Source organism: Blennius ocellaris, assembly GCF_963422515.1.
Source record: "Blennius ocellaris genome assembly, chromosome: 20".
Lineage (NCBI taxonomy): Eukaryota > Metazoa > Chordata > Actinopteri > Blenniiformes > Blenniidae > Blennius > Blennius ocellaris.
In genome coordinates this window covers 9288102-9299861 of record NC_137669.1, presented here as the reverse complement: position 1 = coordinate 9299861, position 11760 = coordinate 9288102, and positions in this window count along the sequence as shown.

Here is an 11760-nt window from a genome sequence, read left to right as displayed (position 1 = left end):
GGATGGAGAGGAGAAGCATAATAGAAATACTCATTTGAAAGGAACTCAGGAGCCCAGGACCACATTAAGCCGAGCCGCCGGCCTGAATGAAAGATCATGTCGAACCCGTCACATAGTGTGCGAATGAGTGTTTGTGTGCGGGTGCGAGAAATGAGAAAGGGAGGCTGAATAAAAGCGGTGTAAATATAATATAAAAAGATGACAAAGATGGGGAAATCGAATAAAGGAGGCTGAGTGTGCCAAAAGAGTAACATATTCAATGCAGCCCACTGACACTCGGGAATAGGATTTCAGTTTTTTTTTTCTCTATCATTCCTCGTCATTTATTCAGCAGATTCCAACAGACAGTTTTCCAGCAGTTCACCCCTCAGTATTTAAAAATTACTGATTCTCGTGGACATTACATTTTCCAATTCAGCCCTGAAGTTAATCCCGACAAGGTGGAGAGAGTTTCCAGCAACTTTTTTCTTACTTTCCTCACTTTCACCAAAGAAGTTTTGAAACTGAGGCAACTCGCGTAAATTGAAATGATCCCACACAGCAGCAGATGATATATTTTATGCATCACAGTAGCTCAGATCACGATGCCGTTTTTTTTTTTTTTTTTTTTTTGCCAGACAATCCCCCGTGTGAACGTCTGTGTCTTCCAAAGCCCTCAGTCAGGGGAGCGGTGCCTCTAATTCCACTGAGGGTGCTAACCTCCTTTTCCCCTTCTGCTCTCGGTCTCCAACTTGAATTTCCTGCAGGCACTCAGAAGACTTTAGCCCATTTTCTTCCATTTGGCCAAGGTCAGACAGGAGGAACACCTGTGGGACTCACCATTTAAAAAAAAAAGAAAATTCCTTTTATACTTTCTTATTCTTTTCTTCCTTTGTCCCTCCTTTCTGCTCCTTATTTAGCCAAGGTCATAGTGCTCCCCTTTACATCATTCCTCCAACATACAGTGGTCTTGCGTCTCACGCTGAATTTTCATGCAGAAATTGAAAGCTCGGACATCCCAGCCAGGTCCCCTTTCTGCCTATTCACACAGCCCACTGTTTCTGAAATGCAGAGCAGGGGTCCCTGAATAAAACATCACCTATCTCTCACTCTGGAATGATTTACCTTAGAGTGAACTCCAAAGAGTGAAATTCACATGATGCACCAGGCAGGAGAGTGACTGACCCTCCCTGTGCCTTTTAAAATATATTCACTCACAGCAAAGTGCAACATTGCAGCGGATAGATGCATTTAAAGATCGGGCTGCTTTTGCTCCCTGCATCCGTTTGGCAGCTCATACTCTAAGCTGAGATTTTCAATGGAGACTTTTATTGTTAAACATGTATTCTCAAGCCCAGTGTATGGCAACCTGTGGTATAGGACTGTATTGGGGGCGTAAGGTACCAGAGACTAGAAGGGGGTTGCCTAAATGAATGAGACTTCACTGTGTAGAATCCAGACCTGGAAAATAACTGCTCATTGCATTCACACTCCCTTTCAAATATATTGGAACAGCAAGGGCAATCCCTTTATATTAACTGGAGACTGAAAGCATTTGATTTGGACATTTAAAAAAAAAGAAAGCTACTAACATCTGGATTGATCAGAAACACAGTTCAGAGACGGCACCATTTTGCTGAACCCAGCGATTTCTAATTTGAACAGAAGTATTGGAACATGTGACTGGCTTGTGTTTCCTGTTTTGTTCAAAATATAAAACAGTACAAATCAAAGCAAGTACCATTTATTTAAAGTGACATGATAATGTGTTAATAACTTAGACTTTGTGAGGTTCATCCTTTCAGGCAAAACATTTAAGAGCTGGAGGGCCTGAATGGCAAAATAACAGTCACACTCAATTGAAAGCTTTTCAATAAGACACAAAGATTCTGCCTGTGGGTCAAAGTGTGATCCATTGAGGTTTGGATTTTTATTATGTAGCATATATTAACTTTCAAACTAGCCAAGTAGAAAAGCTTCGATTGGGATGATGTTGTATCACTTGTGAACCTTTGAAAAGTCTCAAGGCCACATTTTAGGGCTTAATGAAGAAAGAGGGCATTACAGTTGAGTCATAGAGAGCATAAGAGGTAACATTTTCCGATTTTTAAGTATGTGTTGCCAGATAACCTCTGAAACAGCTTACAGCAAAGCAAATCTGTTTTGGTCTTTCTAGATGTGTGAATCTTGCTGTGAATTACTTATGTGAATACTTTCTCGTTAAATTTGAAACAGAACAAAACACACTTCTATGATATACGATTGATTTCATTTTTGGTATATATATACCATAGATTTTCATTTCCAAGAATATGATAATGCATAAAACAAGAACAAGTAGAGGAGAGCAGCAATGATAAGAGGAACAAGACAAGGGCAAAATCAAAAGCCAAAAGAACATGAAGAAGAAAAAGAAGGAACACGGAAAGCGACTGAGAAAAGAGACCAAGAGAAGAACAACATTAATGATCAAAAGTGCAAGAAGATTCAACAGAAAAGAAATTAAATCAGAAGTCTCAAACATATGGCCCGGGAGCCAACATCATCTCCCCAAGGAATCCATCTGGCCCAGAGGATGACTTTTTAAAGTGTAAAAATGACAACAACAACAAAAAAAGACTGGAAATTTCCATTAAACGTAACTCCTGGTACTAATTAACATATCAAAGATTTATGTTTTAGAAACGGACATGGCCCAAGCTCAACACTGAGACCCAAGCTAAGAGATCAGGGATACAGACATGAAAGGTACCTTCTTGTTTGTGAAATATTATGAACAATGGGTGTTCCTTTACTCAAATGGTGCTCGTAGTCAGTGAAAATGAAACGTTTTGACAGTGCAACTTTATGGAAATGGTCTGACTCTGTGTAAACAGGGAAAACCGAATTTTTCTGAAACGCTGCTACTGCACATGAGCACTATGGTCACAGTAAATAGTTCTGCACGTATGTTCGACAATAACATTGAAGTAATTCAGGCGCCCTTCAGGCTGTTCTTATTTGAGATTTAACGGCACTCTTCTACTAAAGTGTAAATCTATTACACCATCATCGATGAATAAATACAGTACAGTACTTCAACTGTTCTCTGTGTGCATGTGTGTGTGGTTCTATTACATAAACATAGTATCCATATGATATGAAGACTACATTGTCTTCAGGTGTACAGCGATTATTTTCAAAATATTATTATTTGTCTATAATGCACTACATTATAGGCAAAATAAACAAATCTGTTTATGCTGTCCTGACATAGAAGGGCTTTATGTGGCCTTTTGACTAAAATCAATGAGACTTCTGATGTTAATAAATGTTTATCTATTGCATTTTTTTATTAGATTTTTAATGGATGCATGATTAAAAACTAGCTCTAGCTAAATGTCTTTTTAATGATTTCTCTCAATATTACTATTGAAATAGTCATATTTTCCTTTACTTACACAGAAGAAACAGGGGTGTGGACACTATATCTGTACATGGGGCTTCACTGCCACTTGGTAGCAGGCTCACTATTGAAAAAAAAATAAAATAAAATACCATTCCTGAAGCCTGTAGTCTGCATTTTCTGGGATCTGAATATTTACTTATCGATCAGGCTCAGCTCATATATAAAACTTGTATTTGGTCCATTCTGTCACTCTCAGCGACTGTCGCTCAAAGCACAAATAGATCTCACCAGGTCCAACCCACGTGACTTAGAATGAGCTTAAATGATCAATTCCTGTGGTGAGTTCCTATTGGGATTTAATCAAGATTTCTACTTTGTTCCGTCTCCTCTCACGGTTGCCTGGACCTGCAGATTTCACAGGTCAAGGAACCATTCAGGAAGCTTTAATTAGCTTTCTCAAGCTAATGAGTTCTCAGGCTTCATACAAATTGTTCTGTCAAACCCTCGACTTTGAGCCAGTTCTTGCCGGCGCGGATTGTTTGGGTGTGAGCTCAACAGAATAAAGGACTTTTAATCATGTTCAAATTCATTACCCCCCAAATGAGTAATATTTCATCCTTCTCAGTCATTTGGTGACTTATGTGGAGCTAAAGCTGCCCCTCTGCCAGTGGCAGACGTTGCAGAAGTGTTTAGTATGACTTCCATCATCGTTACACTGGATAGATCCAACTCTGGAACATTCTGAAGGGAAATTGTTCTCACAAGTCGAAGTTGATGAACTGAGAGCAGAAAAAAAATCTGTCAAGAGAAAAAAAACAAACAAACAAACAAAAAAAAGTAATTTCAGACTTGGGAGTAAATTCCAGCACAGACTGCCACGCTATGAGGAAGCTCGGACAAAAAAATAGGAGCTTTTGGTTTAAACATGAAATATGACGCTCTGACCCCATTCCCTTCTCCTTAGATCTAATTCAGCTCTGCCTAAATGGGGATGCGAGGAGCCTAAACCGATAACTTGCCGGACCTGAAGTATCTTTTTAGAACCGGTTTCCGGGGAATTGAATTTCAATCGTGTGAGCAATAAATGAGGAGGAGATTTATGTGGCAGTGCGTGGGAAAAGGGTATAACAAGGCGGCAGTGGCAGTCGCTTTACACTTTGTCACAATCACAAAGACGGCATTAGGGCTTTGACCCACTTCAAGCCGGGACAGAATGATGCCGCTGGTCTCTAATGCCGGCATAATAGTCGTTGTCATCACCCTCGTTGTATTTATTCTCACTTATTGTCAAAAATAATTCATGAGTGAAACTTTTGCCTTGAGAATGTGATACTGTTATTAATCTCACGAGTGTGAGCACATTATTAATTCCCATGCCACACCGTTCGATACTGTTATCGCCTCGGAAGGCTTGTTTTAGAGAGGAGCCATACAGTAAAAGAGGGGTAGGAGGGGGCTGTTATTTACCTCCCTCTGCTTTTCTCTCCTCTATTTCTCCATCTCTCTTTCCCTCACTGGCTTCTGATGTGAGACTGATAGAGCTTGGAGCACAGCCACTCGCTGTCAGGTCCCAGCTAATGGAATCAACATGGTTGACGGATAAACCCACCGAAAATAAGTTGTCAGAGAGCTGGGGGCTCTTCATCAACCTCTCTGCCACACATGGCACTGCCTTGACCTCTCCCAACACTACATGAGATGGGTGTTTTATCTTCAGTGAGCCGGAATTACGTTTCAGTTTTTTTTATTTATTAATGTATATTTTTGTTCTTGTTGACATAACCAATCAGGTTGTGGTTGGTCTTCGGCAAAGTAAGATGCTCCGATAAATGTACCTACATTCAAAGGACTACAGTTTTGTCATAAGGATGAACAGGCAGTATGCTTATTTACGCAAAAGCGGATAGTCGGGGTTAAGAAATAAAAAGCATCAAGCATTTGGGCTTTTATGAAATGTGACAATAAAATGAATTGAATTGAAAAAGGAGGTGCAAGAGCATTTTTTTAATAGGAGCTGACAAAGCATTTTCTTCTACAACCACATACGAAGATTTAGATGTAAAATATCATTTTTAGTAGCATGACATATTGCATTTTAATTAAAACTAGACACACACATACACACAAATATGAGACAAGATTTACTCATCGTTTTACATGAACATTGTATAAAAACTAAAAACAGACGTTTAATGAATTCTACTTCACAAGAATAGGAAAAGCCAACACTGAAGGATCAAAAAATGATGTTACTATGAACACTCAGCCACCACAAACCAGTTAACCCTGTGTTAATCTATATAGTTTAAGTATATATAATTAGTTTAATAGTTTTTTCTAGTTTGGTACTTTTACTTCTTTTTACTACTTTTGCTGATTTGAACAACTTAATTCAATTTTAAACTGTGAGAGCTTACATTCATTTGAAGGACCGTCAATGAAACCCAAAAATAAATAATAAATAAATCGTAGGATGTAGATTGAGAGGAGCAATGCTGAGGTGAACCTGAATACACTGGGCCAAACGCCATAAGCGTAAACACTGTTTATGGTCCAGTTCAATACCTCCCAGACTGTGTAATGAGAAACTCCTTCTGAGGAAGAGAGGACAAAGAAATTTCACTTCTTCTTAGCTCAAGAAACATGATAACTTGCTGTGAACCCCCAGCAAAGAATGCCCTAAAAGCTTTCCTTTCTTGATGCCTTGACGGTTCTAATATTCTGCACTTGCTTTTTCATCTGTGCCGAGTTAATCAATACCATATGTGAGTAAAAGAAATCTTTCAAGAGGACTACATACACCATGAGCTTATTATATGAGCAATCCATCTCCCAGAGCTATCTCCAAAAGATGGAAACTGCAAGGGAACCTGCAGAATACAGTATGAGCTACACCCACACCACGTATGAGAGAAAATCCTCATGGACATTAAAAAAAACTATATATATTTTTTTTTTTCCCCACACATCTGAAGTACGATGCATTTGAGTTTTTCCACACATGATGTAACCCTCGCAGTTGCCAGAATCCACGAAAGCAGTTGTGCTTAATGGCAACCTGCTGCTACATTCCCTCATTGAGAATCAATTGATCTGAGCTGATCTGTCAAACAGAGGAAGCCGCCGTGCTCCGCTTCTTCCGCCGCTCGTTCGCAGAGGTCCACCAGTTTTATGAACATTGATTTAATTAACAAGAGACCCTCCACGCAGTCAGGCGCAGCAACTGGGTCAAGGGTGTCACACACCAAGTGCACACTTTTTTTTCCTTTTTTGTTTTGTGGTCAGTACCTTGGAGCTCCACCAGGAGCCACTGGAGATCTGTGTGTGCAGCACATGCTGACAGGCAGACAAGAGAGAAATGATTGGGGGGGGGGGGGGGCATGCAGGGAGGTAAAAAGAGCTCAATGTATTAGATCAGCCACCCCACTGGTTTTGTATACCGACAGCTGTGCTCTATAACCCACTTGACAAGATTAAAAGTCCAAACATATAAACAAATAGACAATCTGCATCCTTGCTTGCACGGGCTCAGTCATCGAGCCCAGTTCCCTCCCTACGTCTTCTTCCGCACCTCATGAACTGCAGATGAGATGTGAGAGCGAGAGAGAGAGAGAGAGAGAGAGAGCTGCAGTATAATTTAGGGATGCTTATAAGATCACAAAATGTGACCTACTTCAATGTTGCACTGACTACAAAAAAAAAAGCAAGATTCTAATAATATTTCAGGAGACACTTCTTCATGAATCTTGAATAATTCTCTGTACATGCGGGATGATGCATTCCCCCAGCCTCTGTGTTTGGCTTGTGGGTGCCGGTGCATGGCTTGTGCGGTTGTTTGTAGACAGAAGGAGCAAAAGAAAGAGAGGAGAGAAATGACTGATGACAGAAGCACAATGTTCAGCACTACATCTCTTGCTACATGGCCATATAGTCAGTCCTACTCCAAGCTACGACTTTTCGCCGTCTATCCATCCATCCATCCATCAATCCCACCATATGCTTTGTTTTTATTTTTTTGTTTGGTTTGTTTGTTCTGACATGTTAATGGAGCAGCTGATTGACTGGATGCCTGATCCAGCGAGAGAGGCAGGGGATGCATTTTTTTTTTTTTTTATTCTGACAATGAGGGGGAAGGTCAGCATTCTCATACCTCACCTGCATTCCCTCCGTCATGTTCTCAGCTCCCTCCCATCCTTTCTGTCTGATTCCTGCCTTGTTTGCTCCCACCTCCGGCAGTTGTATTTTTCTTTTCTTTAATTTAATTTTTTTTGGGGCACATTTATCGCGGCTCATTTCCTTCCTTGTGTTTAGAGCTCTTCTGAAACATCTCCCTGATGATTGACCGACGGCTGCGAGGGAAATTGGAACAGCGAATTAGATGAACTGCGATGCAATAGCAAAAGTAATACCCTATGAAGAATAAAATAATGGAAGAAAAGCTCAAATAACACCTTCTGCGAGTGGAAAAAAAAAGGCTACAGGCAACAAAAGCACTGTGAAACTCATAGGACTAATCTCTAGAAGAGTTTCTACAGCCCGCAGACTGCCGGGAGCAAAAATGTTTTTAAAGTAAGTACACTGAAAGAAAATACAAACTAAACAGAGACAGAAGCAGACACACACATGTATCTACATGTGCAGACAACCGTCCTGCTGATGTTCAAGCAAAAAGTTGACTATACCATGTATTGTTCCAGATTATGGATCTATAATTTTGACACAATTGATTAACTGTGCAATTGTAGCGGTAAAGCCTTGACCGACACTTTCATCATCAGGCCCAAGCAGGCGACAACAGGGAATGTTGACCCATGACACATGCCGCAGGAGGCATTGGTGGGCATCATGTGTGAAGCTGATTCAAGCTCTTAACACCACTGATCTTGTTTCTGCATGCAAATACAGGAGTATGCAGGTACACCATCTAATATTAAAAAAAAAGAAGAAGAAAAAGAAAGGAATTTTTCCTCATGCCCATTTTTTGAAATTCATCTCACACTGAAACAGCTACTATGTATTCTGGAGCTGGTCAAAGATTGCAGTAATATTGCGGAATCCTTGCTGACAGTTGCTCTATAGATATTTCATGATAATTTCCAAACAAAAAAACAGTGTAAGGCAAAACTTTTCAAAGTGTTAGGGGTCAGGGGGATGCCTTAGCCACTTACAGTTTGGTTTGTTCGGAAATACACTTCAAAACACCAAGACACACACACTAGATAAGATTTTCATCAGATTGTACTCAATGCACCAACACATTGGAGTGTCGACACAAGCAAACATTTAAGACATGAGCAGAAAGATGAGCGATCACTGATACCTCATAAGACAGATTGCATACACACACACACACACACACACACACACACACACACACACACACACACACACACACACACACACACACACACACACACACACACACACACACACACACACACACACACACACACACACACACACACACACACACACACACAATTAGAAACTGTTATCTTCATTTTAGGTGAAATATAAACTGGAAAGTGGGGAAGAAACACAGATTAAGTGCCAACACAGATTAAGATAAATGAAAGTATCACATAGTTAATTCAGGCCCAGACAACATATTTGTGAAACTTAAAATATTATTTTGTTTTGGGAGTTCACGGATCCCGGAGTCACAGAAAAGGCAACTTTTTTAAAATGACTCAAGGTGGACCTTTTTGAAAATGCTCTCACTCCGTCTCCATGGAAACAAGGGGAAATGAAACTGCGCATGTGTACCACGGTGCTAGTAAATAGTTCTTCTGAACCTGCTGGAGTAGTTCAATCAATCCATAAAAATGTCTTTAGCACTTATAATAGCAACACCAATAGCAAACCAACTTCGTCGTCTGTGAATACGAGTGTCCGTGTACTCGACATTGTTAATGTTTAGAGTGTAATGTTCTATATGTGATTTTATTCCAAAAACAATCACCAGCGCCGACTTGTGGTCTGGCATGTCCGGTATACTCCATTGTTTTCAGTTTAAACAGACAATGTTGCTGTGTAAACTTTTCCAAAACTAAAATGCAACAACGATGTGTTTTATGCCTCTGCTGTGTCTTTTTCTAGGCTACATTTCAAATTAGCAAGAAAAACAATACTGGAAGATGTTTAAAAAGAAAAAAGAAATCTCGATCCATTAGCCTCAAGGCCTTCCATTAAATAAAAACACTTAAGTGGTATACAGTGGAGTTTCTACATCAGTCAGTCATTACCAAACACTGTGATATTTATTAACCATGTTGCAATAGCCACAAGCTACAGTTATGATTAGGAAGTAGTGTTCTTTTGATCTCAGTCTACAAGGAGTTACAGCAAAAAGCTGCCAATCCCCACATCAGAGTGCTGCTAAAGAAAACCACTTAGTGTTTCATTTATTATTCAAAAACTTCTGGTTAGATTTCCGCTAATTAACAGATCAATTAATTGCATTGTTCCGGCTCTGATTAGAACATTTGCTGCTTTGTGCAACAAACATGCAAATCAATGGAAATGTTGCAGAGCAATCAGAGCAGCAACTTTTCCCAAGTGACTGTGATCGTGGGGATCGTCGAACAAAGTTTAATATTTTCAACTAGAAAGTCCATGAAAATGCAAAGAAGAGGTAAATGGTGCGATAATGTGATCTAACCAGACCATTAGCAGGACCCAGTAAACTACAAACAGATAAAGATTTTCAGCTCTCAATCACAAAGACTAAAAAAAGAAAAAAGAAAAATACACTATAATCAAGAAAATTGCAGAGACCCTCTCCACAAAATGCAGTCATTAGATAGATCGAGATTACAAGAGAGAGGGGGTGAAATCAAGGGAAAAGTAGCGATGGAGAAGGTAAAAAAAGACAGAGAATAAAGCTTGTTTTCTGCCAATCCTTAATTATCTGTCTCCATTTATTTACTCTCCATCCATCCCTTTAAAGCTGCAGGGCCTTTAACACCCTTAATCAACCTCTCTCCCCAGCAGGGCCTGTAGCATCTCCACTCGCCTACGTAATTGACTCTTCGTGTTTGAGAGGCAATAAAAGTTTATGACTATTAAACATAACATCAAGCGAGCTGTCTTTTTACCAAACTATTAGCTGGGGGAAGGCACGTTGTGAACCGATAATTAATTGCTTACTCTGGGGAGGCCTAATTACCAATTGTTGCTGTTATTAGCTGATTAGCAGGCGGATTTGACAGTCCTGAAAAGCTGTCAGTTGACAGAAGACTGGATCGTGGGACATCCATTGGTTCTCAGAGGTGCTGACATAATTGGTCCCCATTTTTTTGAGGTACGCTGCATGTGCAGTCTCGTGGCGAGCGGGAAGTGACAGAACTCCCGCATTAATACCAGGACTCCCAGCTGATTAAATAATATTGGACCTGGAAAATAAAGGCCAAAGGATAATTGACTGCTTGTTTTAGGGTCGGACAGAATAACTGGTGCTGGATTATGCAATCACACATACCTTATAGTAATTGACATTTACTCAAGTGCTTCCCCGTGTGTTACAGCCCTCCAGGACATCTATATTTGATACAATCTCATCCAGGTGGCACCTTTGGGTCAGAACATACAGAAACTGACAATAGCCAGCCTCGTCTCCTCTGTATAATTGGGTGTATTTTTAGGGATTGGTTTGAAATTGATATGGGAGACAGGGGCGCTGTTCAGTGATCCATCCTCTGGTGCCAACCTTGGTGGGCACGGTGACAAATTTAGACATAGAGCGTTCTCTTCCACCAAATTAGATCAGGCCAATGGGCCATGAAAAACTTGTCTCGGTGTCCCTGGGAACAAGTGAAAGCCAAACTGCGAAAGAAATTAACTTTCCAAGACAGAAACTCTATCAAGACTTTTACACTTAACCACATCATAGCATTTTATCAAAGTGAGGGAAGAAAAAAAAAAGTGCATTCATTAACTGCGGCATCCAGTAGCATGTTCCATTTGTTGGGTGTTGAACAGGTGAATGGATCACAAACACTTTAGTTAAAGCTATTAAATTTAGCTCTGCAGAAGTGTGTGCAGCTGTAGCTCACATTGATAAACGTAAAAGGCTCAACTAATCTGATTATATAATCACTTCCTTCATCTGTTCATTTATTTATTCTCTCCACAGACACTTAGGGGTTGAGATAGACACATAACATTACACATCTAACAGTCTGTAATAATTCATATGGTGTAGTGATGATGTAGTGGTCAGCACTCTTGTCTCACAGTGATAACATCTGGGCCAAGGCCTTACTGCGTGGAGTTGACATAATTGTGAAAAGTTCTGTGGGTTTTTTCCCCACAAATTTTCTGTTATGAATCTGTTTCTGTGCAAGTATTGGAATATATATATATATATATATATATATATATATATATATATA